Below are 21,010 nucleotides of genomic sequence, written 5' to 3'. Positions count from 1 at the left end.
TTGGAATTATTCATAGACACAATTAAAATGTCACGTCCCCCCCTTTCCAAAAACATGACAAAGCAAAACAAGGAGGCACTTTTAGAAAGAACGGAAAGAGTAACTTTGGGACTGGGTGGCCATTGTAAATCAGCTCATAAGCAATCTTCATATTTCCAGCGTACAACTTTGTACACACATCCTCCCTGTTCGTTCCATTTGTTTTTCTAGCTAACTCAATTATTGAACTCCGTGACAAAGTCAGGAATGATTTTAGAGAAGTGAAGTAGCAGAAGAAAAATGATGAAATGATAACGGATGAAAGAAGGGCACCTTTTTCTTCTCTGAGACTTTTAGGACACAACGGACAAACTATACAGTGCGTCCTGAATCGCAAAACAATGTCCAGGACACATCAAACCATCAGAAAGATAAAATATTATTATTCACACTCAACATCTTATCTTGGAGAATTACAAATGAGAATATACCCCGGAAAAGGAAGAGGGAGTGGTTAGAAACAATTACTATGCCGAAATGACCAAATGACCCTTGATTTCTAGAATATCCGTATCACTTCCCCTGGGGTAATTAAGGTCCAATCCCAACTATGAAGTAACTGTTTCCTATCCAGCAGCAGCAGACTCTAAAACGCCATTAACTGCACAAACTGGGCTGAGTTTCAGTGACATTTGGGTGGCAGTACACAAAGGTTAAGTCTTTGCTACGATTTGAATACAGTAATACCAAAACCACACAACAAGAAAGGGCGAGAGAAAGAAAGCTTTATGAAAAGTGTCCCACACAACAAATGAGTACACAGAACTTTGATCTCCACAGATAAGCCGCCGGGGTGATGACAGTCTTAATTATAAACTTGAAGTGGTCTAGTAAACGCCATCGCTGTTGTATGGTGTACCACAGGGTTCCATTTTGGGACCCCTACTGTTTTGACTGTATTTCCTGCACCTGGGTTTCATCTAAACAATACATGGTGTTTCCTGATTATTTAAAGCCAACAGTCTTGAACTTGAGTTTTAAATTGGACATTGACTGTGAAAGCGAGCTCTGCTCATGAAAGTACAGTCACGGAAGAAGTTGACACAGAGCATTCCCACTGGAAAGTGGGACACTCTCAAACCACCCGAGTCACATCTACTGACAAGTCCCTTTCAGACCGCTTTTCTTCACCTGTCCGAGGCAGACAAATTTATCCCTCTTGTTTCCGAACAATCACCTCTTTTCTCCTGTCGCTTGCACCGCTGACAGGAGGAGGGAGAGTCGCGCCGAGAGGGAGGCGGTGCACGGTGTTGCACTCGGCCAAAGTCCTGCGAGTGTGTGTGTGTGAGCCCCTTGGGACTGGGCGTCTTTGTCCACTATCTTATAACACAGTTGACAAAAAGCCCAAGGCTCAGCCCTCAGGAAATCTGAGTGGCGACATATCTAGGCCGGTAAAGAGATGTACTGTCACGATCCTAAATTCATGTCGTGCAATGATATCCAGCGATACATGGAGCAGCAGACAAATTTATTCCAATTGTCCAACAGTATCAAAATAGCACAGGTCAATCAATTTTTCCCATCTGTACTTATGTGGTTGGTTTTAATAAGTGAAAGGTTGGCTGTAAATCAGTGAGAATATTCAGATAATGGTGCAAATCCATATTGCTACACTGAACTGGGACAATCGTAGTACTGTACGTCAAACCCACATTTGCATGTGATGGCAAGAATCGAGCTGTGACGTCCTCCTCACTTTGAGCTGACTGCCTTTGTGACAACTGCATGACTTATCATCTTCTACCATCAAGCTGCTTTTCATTTCCTCTCCTTTTTATTGCTTTTTTTTCTATACTGTTTATAATTTACAAACTGCGCGGCATCGTAACCCCTCCAGATCTCTGATGTATATTTTATACATCAAGCATTTTGAATGCAGGATTGTCATTTTATGACATTCGATCAAAAAAGGAACACAAGCCATCTCGTATTGCTTCGCAGCATTGTGTGAAGATGAAACAACAACTTTCACACACGTAGGTGGGGCGAGGGGTCGAGTGATGGAAACGGGGCCAATGGAAACTGGAGACATCGACGTGAGCGCTGAGAGGAGAAAGAGTGACGATAAAAGAAAAGACAGACACGGATCCCTCTCACCTGTAGCTTCTACTACTGCTGCACTGGAAGCCCCTCCCCCTTCATCTGTCCACACTAGGTTCTTCACATCTTTCATTTCAGTGCCATTGTTGCGCTGACCAACAACACCCTGTTGTATTGTCCGCTTTACGGCGGCGATACAAAAAGGATGTTTTGTCATCTTCAGCAGAGACTTGTGGTTTGGACACAAATCACTGTTCGGAATTCACAACTGCTGCAAGTCAAGAAGCCTCCACACAATGTCACTTTCATAAACATGTTGAGTCAATCACAGTATTAGCATACACCTGTACATAACAATATGACATATTTGACACACTCACTCAGTTTATAGTCAAGAGTGAAATGATCTTCGGAGCTCCTCTAAACTTGATCTTTAGTGTAACACACAGGATCAAAGTGCTCACCCTCACATTGTCCTTTTTATTGTTATGTCTGAAAATACTTCCTTCCATGAACCATCGCCTTGAGCCACTCACTGCAGCAACAATGTGGATTGAGTGACACCATTTGTGGCCTTGACACCTCGTCTTGATTTTTTTAATCCAACATTCTATCAACAAATAAATACTAATCTGTTTTTCTCCTTTTTTACACTGCTGTTGATTGGTCGAGGTTAACTTTCATACGTACTTGAACCCTATCGACTTGAGTCAGAGGTCATTTCCATGGTCAGCGACTCTTACTAGCATTCGTGAGGCCTGAGCTCAACTCCTATGAAAGGTCTAAGATTCCAAAGATGAGTTTCTATTTTATTTTATTTGGTCATATTTCCTTGCCGAAATGTGCGCGTATGCATGTGTGTGTGTTGTTCAGATTAATACTCCATTGTGAATAATGGAGGTTTTGATGGGTGGGGGGGGGGGGGCTTCAGGGGATCATGTGACAAGAGTCAGACTGAACCCGGCGCCTACACGCTTCTCAGGGGTCACGACGAGGTCGTCATGTGGCTAATGTGCCCACTGCCTCAAGCACACACGCGCGCACACACACACAAATCATATACAGTAGCTCAGCCCACGGTGTCCACACAATTCATTTTAGTCACATGACTACATGTCCATAATGAGCACACAAGACTCATTTGATGCAATTAATTATCATCGCTTTCTTCAACAGCTCACTTGAGCCACACATCCTGTCTTGCGCTCTCCTTGCCGGGTAACTTGACACTTCCACGTTCTGTCCTCTACCATTAATGACATCAACACAGTTTGGACATCACGGCAAGGAGACGTCGGGGACGGGACCAACCAATGGGACGGAAGCAGCGTTACGAGAGGAATATTATAAAGACATGAGAGGAGGAAGTCAAGGAGAGGCGCTAGCTCAGGTTTCAGTGTTTTCATGCCTCATCCCCATTACAGTAATGTGCCGGGCCCACTTAACGGGAGCATAAAAGGCCCGTGATACGCACAATAAACAGCATTACACAATGAATTAGAGAATAAGAGGCAGACTGTTAAATGTACTGACCCAAACTACTCCCGGCGCCTCTCCACACACACGCAGCCCCCGTGCGTCGGCTAACTTCATTACCCATTCCTCTTAGTGAGCACAGCCAATTGAAACCTAATTACCACACCGGAGTCAAATGAAAAGCTTTTGCTGCAATCCATCTCGTGACAAATGAACGGCAACACTTGCACTGTGTTCCAGACTCCGCTTTGCGCAGGAACATCTTCATCGACGATTCCTTTCAAACGCTCCGGCAGCTGCTTTCAGACTAATGGCATAATATACCAATCACACCTTTGAGACATAACAATAGTGAAGGAATAATTATGGTTTATTTCATGCAATGTCGTTTTTTGGCTAAAAGGTCACTGATTTGGAATTGAATCTAAGCTAACAGGCAACCTTGCTTTAAAATGCATGTAATGCTAAACACAGACAAACCACAACATTACATCACATATGAGAAACACAAACTACTGTTATTCCCGGAAATGGTTATGCCCCCCCAAAAAATCAAGGTGGATTACTGTTTGTGTTATTCCGATTTTCTCTTCTACCGTAATTGTACTTAGTAGTAATTAATAATGTCAGGTATCCGTTACATATCAGATGTTTGGGCCAGCGCTTAATCCAATGATGTCCTCTTTTAGAAGATAATGGAGGCCAGACACGAAGGTTATCGCGATGGTGGGACACACAAGAGATTGCAAATCGCATATTCTCCTTTTTTTTGTCCATGGGATTTCTCCTCTACATTGGAATTTCTTCCAGGAAACGGATACCGCCAAATTAAGCTAGGAACGAAACAAACCTCTTTAGCCTATATTCTAGCTCGATGCAAAACCGTTTTCTGATCAGATTCCATCAGTAAATTGATTATCAATAACACTCATACAAGTTAAGTGAAGTCTCTCCTTCGGATTGGGAACGCACAGCCCTTTGAGAAATGCTTATCACGTGGAGGGCAAAGTGCTGTTCATTTCAAAGTCTTTATCACCAGTGAGTCTTGGCCAAAATACATTTGGATTGACAATTGATCAGTGCTGCTCCGTGTGCAGGTACTAATAGCATTAATCTCCTTCTGGCTCCATCACTGTCTGTCTATGCTAATCCACTCAGACACAATGAAACAGGCCCAGAGGGGCAGCACAGGACCTATCCAAAACAAATTATTTCGTTACACTTTGTCCAAGGTGAGACCTCTTTAGAAAGGGAATTGTAATTGATTGTATTTATGAATTGATTGAGTCATTGCACTAACTCTGAGAAAGTCGCTGTCAGCTCTCACAAACGGTGGCGGCAGTTTTATGCAACAACGTAATTTGTTATTTGAGTGCTCCCCGCATGCTTTGTCATGCCAACAAAGCTGCCGGTCCATGATGGGTCATTTTACACAGGGCTGCTTGTTAAACTGAGTACGCATGTGGAAACGTATAGGAAAGCGATAAGGAGGGACGGGACCCGTATAGGTAAGAGACGAGATTAGTCATGCATTCTTTCCTGAAGTCGTCCTCGATTAACAAAGAGCTAGCATCAGTTCAGAAATTTACACAGTCTGGTTTATGCAGTATGAATAATAATGAGTCGAATTACTGGTTGAATAATTATTTGCGCACATCTTATTTGCAGACACAATATTTGTACAATTAAAAAAAATAGTAAAGAAAATTCATTTTGCATAATTCCTACATGCCTGCTTTGAAATGTCCAGTTATTTTTGCTTCGTTGAGGTTATCCAAGTGTTGCCATGTGGATGCCTGTCAGACATGTGTGCACACGGGATGCGAATCATGCAAAAGCTTCATTGACATCTGTGGCTTTATCTGCTTTTCTTCTTTTGGAAACATCAGATAACAAAAGTATTTTATTATCTCGGTATGTTAGAAACTGTTTCTTGTTTTGCATAAACTAAATTTAGCTTCATTTTATCTAGCACGCACTAATCTGTAATGTATTCTTGGGGGTGGGGGAGGTAAAATTCCCAATATATGACCCAATATGACACTTTGGCTTTTAACATTTGGAAATATTTACAGTACTCCTTTTCTAATTCAGACATAAAGTTGCGGGAGCCCCCTCAGGGGCACATCCAAGAAAGGTGAGCGTCAGAGCAAACTCGCCGGCAGCGAGCTTAAATTTTCTTCACCTCCACGCTCTTCTGTCTCGATTGCTTCAAGCGATCTTACCTATGGCCGGATCGCAGCATTGGTCCTTTCTTTCTCTATCAACTCTACCGCATTGGCCGAATTACACCCATGCAGCCGAGCCAATTAGAGCGGCTTTAATCGATGGGTGGGATAGTCAGGCAACCTAACTAGTTCTACAAATACAATTACTGGAAGCCGGTTCTAAATAAAATGAGTGGTTATTGTTTCCCATACCTGAATATTACTTTTTGATTAATTAATCTAGTAATTAGGAAGGAGATATCACGAGGTGAGATATCACCTCATAGCTGTGGTTTTAACAAGGGCAAATATGATTCATTTTACGATAATGTGGATTATTATTCTAGTGCACTAGGTGGCCGAGGGGTTTTGGTAAAAATCTGCATAAAAATGCTAATCCAGGATTTTTATTTTTTACTGACCTTGCTTTCCTAAAAAAAATACAATTGGTTTGTGTCAATAATATATATTTTTTTAAATCAATTTGAGCCTTGACAGAGTCATCCTATTTCACAATTGTGTATTTCCTCTCTCCATCTTATTCAGTCTTTAATTTGACAAAATGAAATAATTATGCATCATAATTGTTTAGCATTGCCGCAAAACCCAATCTATGAACCTTTTACACTAAAAAAGGAAGACCTATGATTCTTTCACAGGAAAAGTCACTGCCGCATAGCTTCACTTCTACCGGGATGAGTCGAGCTTAGTTTTTAACAATGTGGGTTAAAGCGCACACAATCTGGAACAAATCCTCGTGCGCACAGACGCACACATACTCCCACATGCACGCACACACAAACCGAACACTTGGCCTCTAGCTGGGCGAGCGCTACCACACACTGAGTCGCATGAAACCAGAGAAGGATATAAAGAGAAGACGGAAGGAGAAGTGCTGTGACATTCAATCAGGTTGGGGATTATCTGCCAAAGATCATGCTTGTCTTTCTATTTTCCTCCCGTATCTGACGGCCACGTTTACCTTTTCCTACATCACGAATTGGTGCCGAAGCGTCGTGGTCTTGTCTCATTGGCTCTTTGTCCGGAGACGTCCCCGTGTGCCACAGAGGAGTAACAAGTCGTCAATACAAATGAACCTATGGAGGAGGAGGAGGGAAAAAAAGCAATTACAATCTCTTCCTTAATCCCCAGCAGTTTCAAAAAGTCCAAGATTTAGCTTGTCTTTGCTCACCTTGTATGTGTGTGTGTGTAAATCTGTGTGTGAAAGAAAGAGAGCGAGAGACGGAAAGTGCTAATCGGGATATATAGTGAACAGGGATCACGTCTACCTTTCAAAGATCGGGATAACACGTTTAATTAATCCAATCACATGCGCTTGAATCTCCATTCAGAGAGAACGGAATGGTTGAAAAGCCCTGTTTCGTTTTTTTTCTTTGAAAAAAGAGGGGACAAAACAAGAAGAGAGGGATGAAGGGTGTAGAGCGGGTGTTGGGAATAAAGTGATGTGATGGAAGAAGAAGAAGAAGTGGCGGAGGGCAGGTGTTGGCCCTGGATTATTCCCCACCTTCAAGCAGAGGAATTAGACATGGCGGTGGGCGAGGAAGCCTGATAGTTTTAACAGAATGGAGTCCAGATAAGGAGCAGAGAGGGCCCGGTGGAGGGAGAAGTTAATTACCTGAGCAGAGGGCATGCAGCGAGAGGTGATTGGAATGAGGGATGGCGAGATATCTCACATGGCTTCCCCTCTACAGCCCTGGATGCATACAGAAACAGACATTTAATGGAGGCTTGCTGGTGCGCCCAACACCGCAGAGCACCTTGGAATATTTAACAGGAATCAAAGTGACAGGCACGCTCCCATGGAGCAGGTGTGAGGCATGCTGGGTAGAAATAATGACAAATAAAAGCAGGGAATGTTTTTGAAATATTAAATGGGCACAACATTCGCTACACCTGAATCCAGCAAATGGGGATTTGGGGTGTCAGTATGAAATCTAACGAACACTGCTACAGGCTAGTTAGCTAGCAGTCGAGTATTAGCTTTAGAGTTTAGCTTAGCAAATGCTCACATTACTCGCCGGCTGTGTTACGTCGGCTAATGGCTCGTGGGAGTTCTGTACAAGCGTGTCCAAGGACACACCAAGTTGACAGCTTCTCTTTTCTGTAAACTTTATTGAGTGCAAGCAGAGAACTCCGACTCCACATAATAGCAGCAAAAAAACTTTCTGTTGGGAAGATTTCACAAATATAACTTTTATGTATTTACAATACTATTCAAGTGTGAATACAGGCAATGTTGCCGTTATCAAGTGTAGGTGTATCTAATTTTGTGAACATATATATTTTGGGTGAGTATCAACCCAAAGAGGACCGCAGGATGCGAAAAGAAAAGGACACGAGAGGGTAAAGGCAAAGCAGCGTTCCATTAATAGAGCAAACTTCAGAGCCAAATTACCGAGGCGCCGCCGAGATAGCGATCAGAGCGCGGCCATGCACCCTGAGTCTGTTAACGCAGCGCTCGCTACATTTACATCAGCATCATTACAAGCCTTATCACTCACATCATTCAAAGCGGCGCATGAAGTGCATAGAAAAACTGAAATGGAGCACATTAGTTCACATCATCAGAGGTGAGCCGCTGGTCAGGTCCAAAGCTGTTAGGCACGACATCAGAATAGATAAAAAAAAAAAAATGAAAACGTACACATTCTCAGTCTCCCCCGTTGTCCTTTCAAATGAGGAACTGGTAGGGCCGAGAACCTTCTGTGATTGGTCCCCGCAGACCGGCCCCGCGGCTCATTCGCTGGCTGGACTGTAATTTTGTTAAGGGCATGGGTTGCTTCCTGTGCTGGCTAAACATGTCTGTGCAAATGAGGTTTAGGATGCCTAGGGGGAGCGGGATGAATGAAAGGGGCGGCAGCGGGGGGCTTCTGGTAATGGAGCCAGTCGAACAGGGGAAGGAGGGAGGACAGAGACGCGGAATGAGGAAGCCGGGCCGAGGTAATGGAGGTTCAATGAAGTGGAGATACAGCGGCATCAAAGTTGCATTAGCTTTGATTAACGGGCCTGCTTTGAGTTTCAGGCCGAACATTTCCAGACGTCAAACAAAGCTGACCCCGGCGAGCTGAGGGCTGTGTTCTCGCTGACCCCGAGGGTCACGAGCGAGCCTAATGTCTCACACGAAGCAGAACGAAAACAAACCCGGCACGACCGTCAACATCTGAGACAGCTTTGAGTCAAAAGGGGTGATGCGCATCCTTGTAAAGCCTTGTAAAGTATATTGAATAAAAACATCATCGGGGGAACTTTTATCCTCAAACACAACCGGTTCTTACCCCAATTGCCATTTATTAGTTTTGAAGAAACCGTATGACATAATTCAAGTTTTACAAACTCAACACGAGTTTTTTACTGTGCTAATTTCCAAAGAGGTCAGGAGTAAGAGACCACCTTATTTCTTTTGCTAAGACAAATCTCGTTGAGTCGTCAGTCTACGCCCCGCTCAATCGAAATCACGTTACGTCCAAACAATGACAGTTAGTGGCCCCCAGGAGCCAGGTATTCCCTCAGGAGCCTCGCTACTCCACCCTGTCCAGGCCACTCTCCTCTCCACAGGCTCCAACAGCCCCTTGCAGGCTTCTAATCGGATTGGTCACAAGTTAACTCCATTACGGCGCAGCGGCGAGCCACTTGATGCGCTCGACTTGTCGGCAGTAATTTGCTCCTATTAGCAGCTTTTACTGAGAACTAGAGCCACCGCGTAAACAAACTTCTAAGTAGCATTCTGGGGTGTGGTTGGATGTTTTGTTTGTTTGTGTAATTATGTCCATAAAAGGGTGTTTGTTACAGTAGAGGGGATTCAATTTGAGGAGTCAAATCTAATCAAGGGACGTGGGAGTCGTGCAGGGCGGTGGGGTGTCGGAGGGTGGAAATCTCGGGTTACCCTAGAAGTGCTGCGGTAATAGGAGCAGGAGGCTGAAGTGTAAAGTCATCACAATAATACAATTTGTAAGCAGCAAAAGAAAACAATGAAAATGTGAATCAATCATCTACCAGCTAGTATGGTGCAGTTTTATTAAGTTACTAATAGTTCAAATGATGCCAAACCTTGTGGGACAGCCCGTACCTTTAAAGGAAACAATCCAGAACTAAAACCAGGCAGTAACCCTCCTACAAGAAGAAAGTATTTTGGTGGAGGTTCTTTTCTTACTTTGTTTTTTTTTTTCTAAACTGATACTTTTGTCCAGTTTATTGCAAGTAGTAATAATTTGGTTTTAGCTTTTATCCGGGAACATAAAGTAGACAGGGGAGGCAGCTCCAGGTCTCTACAGGAAGCAATAAGCTCACCCACGATAACAATCTGAGTGAAGGGAAAAGGGAGGTGGGTGGATTGGGGGGGGGCTGACAGAGGAGCGTTTCAGTCTTCTCCCACTGCACTTCAGGCTGGTTATTTCTCCTGTTTAACCCCAAGAAATGTCTGTCAACTACTTGCTGGGTTGGAATTGGATGAAAAAGGTGCCCGAGATGAGAAACATCCTGACAAGAGAGTGGGCCGATCTGTTCGCATGAGGTGACAATGGCATCCCAACCCGATCCATCAGCCAGCGGAACAAAATTGCCACAAGGGAAAAATAAAAGGAAACGTCTGGACTCTTGTGCTCATGTTAAGTCAACTTCAGTTTGCCTGCTTCCCTCTCTCTGGTCTCGCTGAAGAAAAGGAGAATGGTTTCCTGTCATTCAGTCTTCATCCATATTAGGAAAAACACAATCAGTAGGACTTTCTTGTATGTCTTTGCTGCTTCTTTTGGTTGGTTAAACTTGTGTTCAATGGGCATATATTTGATTTTAAACGATGAATTATATTTTCTGTTCACTGTGTGTGAGCAGTCCACCTGTTGGAGCCCACATTCCGAGGATCCCACAGACAAAGCATGGTGAGAGGGCCAGGAACTGACCTTGGCTCTGCCTGTCAACAGCAGATCTTTTTGATAGCGTCTACAAGGGGCCCATATTAACGTGACACGACACTTTTCTCCAAGAGCATTGTGTTTTGTTATTCTAACTGTTCATTCGATATCAGCATGTTGCTAATGTGTGCGTTTTGTATTCTATTGCTAAATTCACAAGATGTGGAAACAAACAGAAATAGCGTGCTAACTATGCTAAAGGCTAGCTAACAACAGAAACAGACAATTGATGCAAGATATTGCAATAAGCTTAAATGTTATTGGCTGTTCACTCTTAACTGCTAATATCTAACAACATGATTTTGGCTTTGGGAAGACGAGCTATATCTGAACTTCCTATGGTCATCTCGAGGAATGTCGTTATATTTTGGAATTCATTTTCAGACAGCAAAAGATTCCACATGTAAAATACCACAAAGCAAATTCTCCGATTTCTGTCTGGCCACCTTGGTTTCATACCACCACCAGCTTTGAGCCGTGTAGCATTTCATGTGCTAACAGAACTGTGAGTGGAGGGTGGTGGGGCGTTCAGGAGTGTGCATGGCGGATGCCACGATTCATGAATGGCCCTCATTGAGTCCATTTCAAAAAGGCCTCCATCTATCAGCCAAATGGCACAGCCAAGTTCACCATCCAGCTGTCCACATTGGGTTCCACGTGTGCTAAGAATGCCGAGCCAAAATTGAGGAAACCCTTCCAGAGCACAGGTTATCCTCCAACTCTGCTGATGTGACCCCATTTGAATTAAAGGGGCACAGTCGCATCATAGCTCAAATAATAGTTAAGAATTTGTAGTTGTTAACAAGTCATTCATTTGGGAGAAAATGAACATCACCAAACAAACAGGTGTTCCTAATATTTTGATGTTCTTATCAGAAGGGCAAAATATTAGAAAGTCTATCCGACGGGTATGTGTGAAACATGAAGATTAGCGCAATGACTTCCTCTGCCAGCCTTGAAGCTGAAAAACAGCATCTAAGCAGGCACACGTCTGAGTGGATAAAACCACGTGACAGAATCAAACGTTCCGGAAATGTTTCCTGCCCACCAGCACTCGAGTAAACGTCGGCCGCCGATTTCGCCGGCGCACCGACGCGACTTCTCGGTGGGCTGGCCTTTTGTGTTTGCACTGCGATTATGCACACTCGTTCTCCTCGACCGTGCCCCGCTCTGTGACCCCGTGGCGAGGGTCAACATCCAAGACGTCCTCTCGAGCAACACACACAATAGAAGTCCATTGAAGGAGGACAGGCTGGAGGAGAAGTTTCTCCGAAGCGTCAGACGGCCTATCGGTCCATCTCAATGGTTACCCCGTCAGTGGCGCTGAGTTGGGCCCACTTCGGAGACACTGCCCACATCCTCCCACAGCAACAAACCTCTATCACATACAAAGCCATTCAGCCCACATCCCCCTGCTCGACAAGGACGGCTTGTACGGTGTGTGTGAGCCTGTGCCAAAGCACACTAAGAGCAGCCTGCAGCTCTGTGCATGTTGAACAAACTGCAGCGTGCTATTAACAAAACACACACACGTAGACATCTTTGCCTGATTGGCAGCTGATCCCAAAGCATCCGCGTGTCACCTGCCGGCCCGTGCGAATCCCGCCCGGTGCCACCGTACGACTGACTGCAAGTGGTAGGGAGGAGAGAGTGGACCCTCAGGGAGTGGGTGGTGCAGGGTTGGTGTTGATGGCTGGGTGGGGAGGCAGCCAGGATTTAAATGGAGATTGACGCCCCAGGGGTAACCTGGCAACAGGCTGGAGCTGCTGTCAGATTAGAATCTGCGAGAGAGAGATAACCACTTTACTGCCCCCTGGACTGTGTGTGTGTATGAGTGTGTGTTGTGCCATGCTGCAGCAGGAGGCAGCTGCAGGTTGCTTTTCTAAAGGTCTGGTTAAAATGCCACACAGCAAAATGCATCCATTACTGACCACGTCACCCCAAGCTCCAGGACATTTCTGGCTCTAAAACATTGGAGCAACTAAATAATTTCCACTAACAATCCAGGCTAAACTTAGCTCGTCACATAAATACAAAAACGTAACTCTCAATTGAGCATCACTTCAACAATTAATGCTTTATCATTTGCCAGGGCTTTGACATCACCTTGTGGCGTTTTAGAAACTGAAAGAAAGTCAAAGATGTGCGAATAGGTGAGTTTTGCAGAAAATTTCAGCGTACAAAGAAATGGATCCTGACTGAGGCGCAATGACTAGTTGTGTGTACGACGCTCAGATTTCACACAGTAAATATTGAGATATTATTGATAAAAAAAAAAACGAAACAAAAGCTTAATACTGTAATTAGATAAGATTATGAACAGGGTGGCTGCTAGTTTAATTGAAGTCTATTTTTAAAAATACATTTTAAAGTCATCTAATTCAGTACATGAAGTCCATTATTTTGGAAAATCTCATTTCAGATTTCTTAAAGATCCATCGACATCACACCGTATAATTGATAAACATCCACGACATTTCACCTGCTCGGTTCGCATGTGACATCAGACTGTACACACATTTGGACACACACAGTAACACAGCGGAGCGTCTGAATGTCATCACAGACAAAAGACCACCAGCAGCCCACATTAGCATGACAATAGCCTGGAGCGCGTTTTATAACTGCAGCAAAGGCAAACAGCGACCCGCTTTATGCGGCGTGCAAAGGGCAAAGGTGGTTTAAAAAGCTCCATTATTGATGAGAAGAACTGAGCGGCTAGGCAGTAAATGTTACTGCAAATTGAATTGCACAAAAAGGGGTAGATTTAAACTCAATTAACAGAATGAAGATTGTGATGGAACTTTTTTTTTTCAAACTAAAAGAAATCAAGTGTATTTGAAGGTCCACCTATTGATGAGTGCAGGTTTTGGCAAGGTGATGAAATGACAGATTGAAGCTGTAATAGATTGCAAAGGGGAGGCCGCCAACACTCCAAACGTGAAGAGGCGCACACGCTGGCTGGCACAGTGAGAGGCATTTGTTGGACGGCACGCGACTGTGTCATGGCAGTGCCGGACTCCAGCTCCTGTCAGCTGTGTTTGTACAACCAGGGAGTAGTGTGTGAGTGTGTGTGTGTGCGTAAGCTTAAAGAGGAGGACAATCTCTGCATAAAGGAGGTTGAAAAAATGAGCATGTAAATCTTCCTGACAAGGAAGAGGGCCCGCCAGGGGAGAAAATAGAGGACACGGGTGAAAGTTGAAACAATCACTTTTTCTTTTGTGCAGGTGTTTGGCTGTGTGTGTGTAGGGGGGGCGTGAGCAACCGTCATTGTGTCTTAATGGCATTAACCAAATAAGCTGAGTTCAGATTTGCTTTCTTTCTTTGGTTTTAACTTTGCGGTGATTTGCATTTGCCCTTTAGCGACTGCAGACTGTGTGGGTGCGTGTGTGGGTGTGTTTTGGATGATTACAGATTAATGGCAGAGGTAAAAATGTTAGCGTAAACTTAAAATATGGGTTCACTCAGAAAGAACATATATGCTACAAAATGATGAATTGAGACATAGGTGTCCAAAGTCTGGCTCGGGGCCATTTGCAGGCCATTTTTTGGCCCACAGCATATTGGATTGAAAATTTTAAACGCGACCCCAACAAAAATGGGGAAATAAATGTCATTAAAAATGAGGCAGATGTTTTATTCCTAATATTGTAAGCCCCTTTAACATTTAGTACAGTTTCAACATTAACACCGTGCTTAAATATACAAAGTTTACCCTAACATTAACTATATTTGGAGAAAAATTTATTGTACATGCTAAGTGAAAAATAAAAGCTTTTTTGAAAATTTCAGCACAGCGCCAAGTTTCATTCTGAAATGTTAGATTGCCGTTCAAGTTTTGAATGTTGTAAATTGCAATGCATTCAATTGGTGTGCCTTGGTGCCACATTCCGAGATTCACTCTGATGCATTTCCTTGTAGATTGGGATCAAATCCATTGAGAAATAGCGATGCTATCGCGTTAGCATTTAACGTTTGGAAATACCGTCGGAGTGAACGCTTGACCCTCGCTCCATTCAAGTGCCACGTGCCAAATAATTCACTGCTGCATTCAGATTTTACACTGCAACATGACCCCACAAGGGAAGCGCAGAAGAGTCCAAGCCGGTTCCTTCGTTACCAAGGAAAACATATATAGAAAGGCCAATAAACCGGCAGGAGATAAAATGAACATCTCCGCAATGTTTTATAGCGGAGCTTTAAAAGCTAATTTATGTTTCCACTATAAAGCTTATCCAACACAAGAGCTATGAGTGTGGTCCGCTAATCTTTAAAGCACATTTAACTGAGACAGTTTTATTTTAGTCTTAAGGGTTAAAGTTAGGGTGCCTGCATGTGTGAAGGTAGTCTTTGGAAATTGTTATATATTCAACTTTTATGGACTATGACTGTTGTGGTCACTGTTAAAAAAAGAAAAAAAAAATTGGGCAAACTCAGATTTTAATTTGAGTGTAAAGGGACGTTTACATAGAAGTGGATGTACTGGTAGGCAGCATGGTGGATTGGTGGTTTGAAAGTCTGCCTCGCAGTTCTGAGTTTTGGGGTGTAATCTCAGCTCAGTTTGCATTATTATTTTTTTTTTTCCAGGTGTACATTTCAAACTTCTGCGGATTGAAAATGCAAATCAACTCCATTTTGCCACCTTTGCTTTGGAGCAGACCTAATTACACAACACCGTCCTGTGAACATTAAAATGACAAATTCCATATAATCAATCAGCAAGTCACATTCAGTAGAATCTTCATTGCTTCTTTCCATTGTATCAGCAAAAAAAAAAAAAAAAAGACGGGCCTCGGCTTGAGGGCGTCGTAAAGACGAGGGTATAAAAGACGGTTCACATTTCCAGTTGGTGGACATTAGCGCTTCATTAGCAGGCGGCATGTGCTAAATATTATTGGGACGCTGATGGCTATCGCGCTCCTTTGTAATGAGGCGAAGGCCCTGTGAAGGCGCAACGCCGCGCCACCTCCTGACCTTCCTTTTGTACCACTCAGCAGGCATGCCTGTTCACGAGCGCACGCACACACAATAAAAGAAGAAAGAAGTGCAGAAGAGGAAGAGAATGATACGCATCCCTGAACTCTAATCCATATCATAGACTACGAGGTCTTTCCACTGCTCATGGGCAGATCTCATTTCAGTTTTCAGGGCTTTAGGACATCACTCTTAACTCCTATCTCCCCGCGGCCCATTTAGAGAATTATTCAAATGAAGGAGAAACTTTGTCCGATAAAAGGCCCTCAGATGTTCTTTTGAGGACCTTTGAAGGTTGCGGATGTAAAGAGGGATTCCTCCAGAGTCGCTCCCTCATTAACAATGATAATTGAGATCTGCATGTGTTTGATATACACCATTTAACTAAAGGTCTGAACAATGGAAGGGAGGCTAAAAGAAATTCTTTACTGTGCCGGCTGGCTGGCTGGCTGGGAAAGCTGACGACTATTACAAATGACTTGTGGTACCGATTAATTCCATTCTGCAGTATTCAGCGCAGGCCATGTGTTGAGCACGATGGGTAGAGCGTATCTTTAGCGGGGGGGAAAAAAAACGACACGGGCAAATTGGGAGCCTACAGAAATGTAATTTATTTTGTGTGGAATTCCAATGTTGTTGTTATTATTATTTTAGTATTATTATTTAAATATATTGTACTGTATCAAAATATCAGTATATATATTTTCAGGTTAGGTCACTATTTTACTTTTCTCTCTCATTACTGAGTAAGTAAATGTAAATACATTTCATTATCAATTTATTTGCACAGTAGAAGCATACAATAATAAAGTAATGTGGATCACTTCTGTTATGTTGTGTATTTTCCAAGTTCTTTTCTTTACTTAAGGGGGCATCACATTAACTTACATTAATTTCCTGGAGACTAAATGAGCAAATATGTGAAGATATATTACATTAAGCTACTACATGATCACGGTTTACAATAACACACTGAACAATCACTTGAGCCGTCATTCTTGACTATACTGCCCCCTAGAGGAACGTGGCTCAGCAAAAGAAAACAAAAAAAAAAACACAAAAAAAGCATAATCTTCCAAAACTGGTTCATTGCCGCGTCAACCCGGTTGTCCATAAATAACATAACATAAACGAAATAGGGCAGTGTGTAGGTGGGAAAAGCAAATCGCTACTGGAAAAGGTTGCGAGGTCCAGGATGTAATATTAAATATTATCGCTTGTTGGGCCTCGACTTTGTAATGGTTGTGTTATCGTGACAATTTTTGGTCTGTTGCAGTGAGACCTATGAGTACACACACACACACACACACAATGCTTCCCCCCCCCCCTTCCAGATAAAAGGCAACCAGAGCGCAGAGGGCTGATAAAAGCCAATCAGAGAAGTACAAAGTGATAAGGAAGCAGACGTGACCCTGCAGGTGATGAGTTGCAGCCTCCCACGCCACATGCAAATACAACACAAGTGAGAAGAGTAGCTACACATTGTACACAAGAGCTCTTTTACTGTAGAATACTTTCACCAAAGTAAAAAGTAGTCCAAGTATTTTCTTGAGTACAGTGATTTACTGTTTTAGAATTCGACAAAAATATCAAATAGAAATGTGCCACACAATATCACTTCAATAAAAACAATACGTTCAATCTTTCTAAAATAACACAGTGAGTCAAAGTCATCATATAAGTGTCAAGTCTTTACTGTGCCGAGCCTGAATGAAAGCGATCATTGTTCATCCTTTACGAACATAACTTTGCATCGGCTCTCATGCATTTTAAACGCTGTCCTCTTCCTCGGAAGCCACAAAAACTTTTAAGAGGAAAGTATGTTTTCTTTGGAGCTGTGTGTCGCATATATTCAAACTATCTCCAATACTACCCCCTGTTCACTTCTTTCATAACATTGACAGTGCAGGACAGGGGGGGGTGTGGATTTGTAGCCAAACAAAGCAGAAATGGAGCCTTTACTAGACTCTTACCGCATGTGTAATGTTTCCCTTAATGTCCACATGTAAAAGTTAAACACGACTAAGGCACCTGATGATGTTTTCTCGCCAATGTTTGGATTTTTATCTCAAAGCGTGAGGTATAGTAGGTTATGTTTCCACCAGCGTTTATCATAATAAAAAGATAACGAAAGAACAACAAAAGCAGATTTTCATTTTGGAGGTACAAGGGATGACAGATTCAGTCATTGTTACCAATTCTGGACTGTTGAATCGGTCTGAGGAAATGTAGTCAAATGTGTAAAGGAAATAAGATTAGGACTGGATCCAGATTTGCTTCTAGTAAGAGGTCAGTAAAAAAGTTATCTAACCGGCAAGAACCCACTGAACTTTGGTGAGGATCGGAATCGTCTTTTTCTAGCATTGGGGCCGAGTGGGGCAGTGAACCTCGGCTTTCTGGAGTTGTTATTATTGTGAAAACTTTGATCAATGGAAATTGGCAAACACAATTTGTGTTTGTAAGCGGTCGAGGGCTGGCAACACAGTGCCGTAATATGTGAGAGCAACTGAAAGTTGGTCCAGGAAGAGAACATATGCAATTAGTACAGCACGCCGCGGCGATGGAAGAGATAACGCAAACGCTCTGGGAACAGACAGAATGCTGGCACACCACAACAACCCGTTTGGGCTCCAAGTCCCGGGCCGCTTTCAAAGAGGTCGCCTGCAGGTCAGGCGAGGATCGCCGCACAGGAAGGAGTTGGGGAATGTAAAGCGTAATCACAACATCTCATCTAATAGCAGCAGCGTTATGTTTTGCATTTTTTCATTTGGGGTGATATGTGTGTTTGCGGTTGTGATTGGTCACGCTTGCGTGCATGCAGCCTGCCATGACTCACGACTGTTGAAAGAAAACTTTGCAGTGTGAGAACCTTATATGGATAGCCGGCCGGTGAAAATCACCCAAAATAATGTAAAGTGTTCGTTTAAAAAATGTGCGTAAGTGTCGGTAAGGCCATGTCGATGTCAAGCCAAGATTTATAAAAATGTCGTTGTGTTTTTAGAAACTTTTGAGTGGAGTTGTATCCGATGCGTTGCTGCCACGGCAACAGTAATTTTGACTGAATTTTGCGCTGTGAAAAAATCCAAACCTTGTGTCACGCAGTGGACACCGCAGCGCACCACGTACACACTTACTGTATCCGAGTACATACACACACGTGCTTACACACAATGACGCGCACACACACACAAATTCAAGCAGACGCTCTCACAATTCACCTCTCTCTCACCCCTCTTCCCTGGGTGGGAGTCCATTTCCGTCTCCTGATACATAAATAAATACAAGGCTATGTAGTGCCCCAGGACGGGGACGGAGGAGACGGGAGTGCTGAAGTGAGTCAGGCAAAGAAAAGAATAGCGGTGAACAGACGAAAGAGAAGTAAGAGGAGAGGGGCCGGTGATTGTTTCCCAACGCTGGGAAGTCGAGTCACGATGCGAGCGGGCCGCCAGTCCCGACGGAGCCCGCCGGCCCGCACGAAGACACCAGGGAGGGGCCTCAATCAAACACATGGGGCACACAACACGACCCAGCGAGTTCAGCAGGAAAAGAGGGGAGGAGGAGAAAGAGGAGGAGGAGGAGAGCGTTAGTGTGAACTGATTGAATTAGGCTCATTAAAAGGCCATGTGTGGGCCTGATTGGCGAGAGACTGACGTGATGGCTGCTTGCACACTTAAAGACAGCTTCTACTTTCTTTCACTTGTATATATGACGGAGGATATGTCATTTTTTTATACATATTGCTTACTCCTCCCATAGACTTTAAAAAGTGTGTTTTATGAAGTTTAAGAAGATGCAAAGTGTGCTTGCTTCAAGTTGTTCATTTGCTACTCCCGGTTAAAGTAGGCCAAAAGGCAATCAAATGAATATATTTTAACACCAACATGGTCTGCTAATCAATGTAATTTTGTTTAAAAGGAGGGTATGCTATTCAAAATTATAAAAATATATATTTATTATACATGCCTGTACAATCTGGCTCACGAGTAAAATGTGTTGGGAAATATCCCTCTTTGGCTCCATTTAATTTTATTATTTCGTCAATTTTACAAATACAAAGAGACCTTACAACAATAATAACGGACTCACAGCTCACTCGGAACAGCAAAAATGGCCGCGTACTGTATTACATTGAAAGTGTGTCATCTTCTTCTTGCTCTTAATATGCTGCATTGTTTCCAGTACAGCTCAGTGCTGCTGCTCGGTATGTCGTGGCACAATGTGGTACTACACTGAAGGTATGCCAAATCTAAAAATTGTATGTCCGAAAAGGTGAATGTTCAGAAGTATGGGAGTGCTTCTCTATAATAAAAACTCGTCAAGTTATTGCTTAAAAATCAGCAATGTTACACGTGTGAGAACAACAAACGACAATATAGAGTATAGGACAACACTGCAGTCCACAGCTATTTGTGGAAAAGCAATCACAAGCGATTGTGCGTGTATGCTTAATGGCATCTGTGAAAAACAACAAGGTTAATTGAGATTTTCTTATGATGAGCCACTTAGAGTTACGCCCATCAGGCATTAAAAAGGAAAATGCAGAGGGGAAAATTTAGGAATAAATACATGCATTTGTCTTCTAGGGATCATACAGCCCGCTCCTTATTTCTCATCTCATCCGTCGCTTTCCATGGAGGAGAATAATAGCTCAAAGCGGCAAACATAATTAAGCTGCTCAATTTATTCATCCAATTTGGAAATGGCCATGTGCACAGAGGCATTGTACACGGTAGAAAAGCGCTAATTCTTGCTTTAAGACTCGAGTATTGTTGCTTGTCTCACTGTCAGTGAGTAGAGTAACGGGCGTTGACTTCACCCGCCAATCAAGAGCATCCCGCCAGCCAGCATTCACTTAATTACACAGCTAACGGGCTGAGACTGCTCCATGCACTCAAAGACACATTGAATCTCAATTTTGTTTCAGACCTTATCGATTTTTCAGGTGGGAATATTTACTGCTTCGCTTAAATGAAGTTGTTTCTGTTTCATTCTGTGTGGGGGATACGAATTGTGGGTTAAGCACGAGGTGTGTTGAGGTTCCGCAAACTGCCTCTTTTTTCAGTTTGATATTCCGCTCAATCGCCGGGACTGGAAGCATTAAAGAGAATTAACACCTCTTTTCTTCCTATAATAAACACTGCATGTGCAAGAGTTTGATAAAGGCACTCACAGTAAGTGATGAAATAATATCACCGGAATGTGATTAAAAAGCCTAATTAGAAAGCCGGGAGCTGCTAATTACGCACGCTCAAAGTGCTAGCATCCGATTTGGGGGCTTCTTTGTACAGGGCACACAATGTGAAATGGCCTTATTACATGATATATTACTTTTAACAACGAGTCATA

General features: G+C 43.1%; 1 protein-coding gene across 1 annotated transcript in view; it reads right to left on the bottom strand.

Moving 5' to 3' along the window:
- Nucleotides 1–6,744: 6,744 nt before the first annotated feature.
- eefsec (eukaryotic elongation factor, selenocysteine-tRNA-specific) overlaps nucleotides 6,745–21,010 on the bottom strand; it is a 33,716-nt gene continuing 19,450 nt past the window's right edge. Inside the window, exons 8-9 of the transcript XR_007484751.2 lie at nucleotides 7,399–7,476; nucleotides 6,745–6,859 (exon numbers count right to left, since the gene is read on the bottom strand). The gene's annotated coding sequence lies outside the window, so the exon portion shown is untranslated. The remainder of the gene's footprint in view (nucleotides 6,860–7,398; nucleotides 7,477–21,010) is intronic.

This window comes from Syngnathus scovelli, chromosome 11 (genome assembly GCF_024217435.2).
Source record: "Syngnathus scovelli strain Florida chromosome 11, RoL_Ssco_1.2, whole genome shotgun sequence".
Classification (NCBI taxonomy): Eukaryota; Metazoa; Chordata; class Actinopteri; order Syngnathiformes; family Syngnathidae; genus Syngnathus; species Syngnathus scovelli.
The sequence above is the reverse complement of the archived record's forward strand: the minus strand, read 5'-3'. Positions and strand labels throughout refer to the sequence as shown.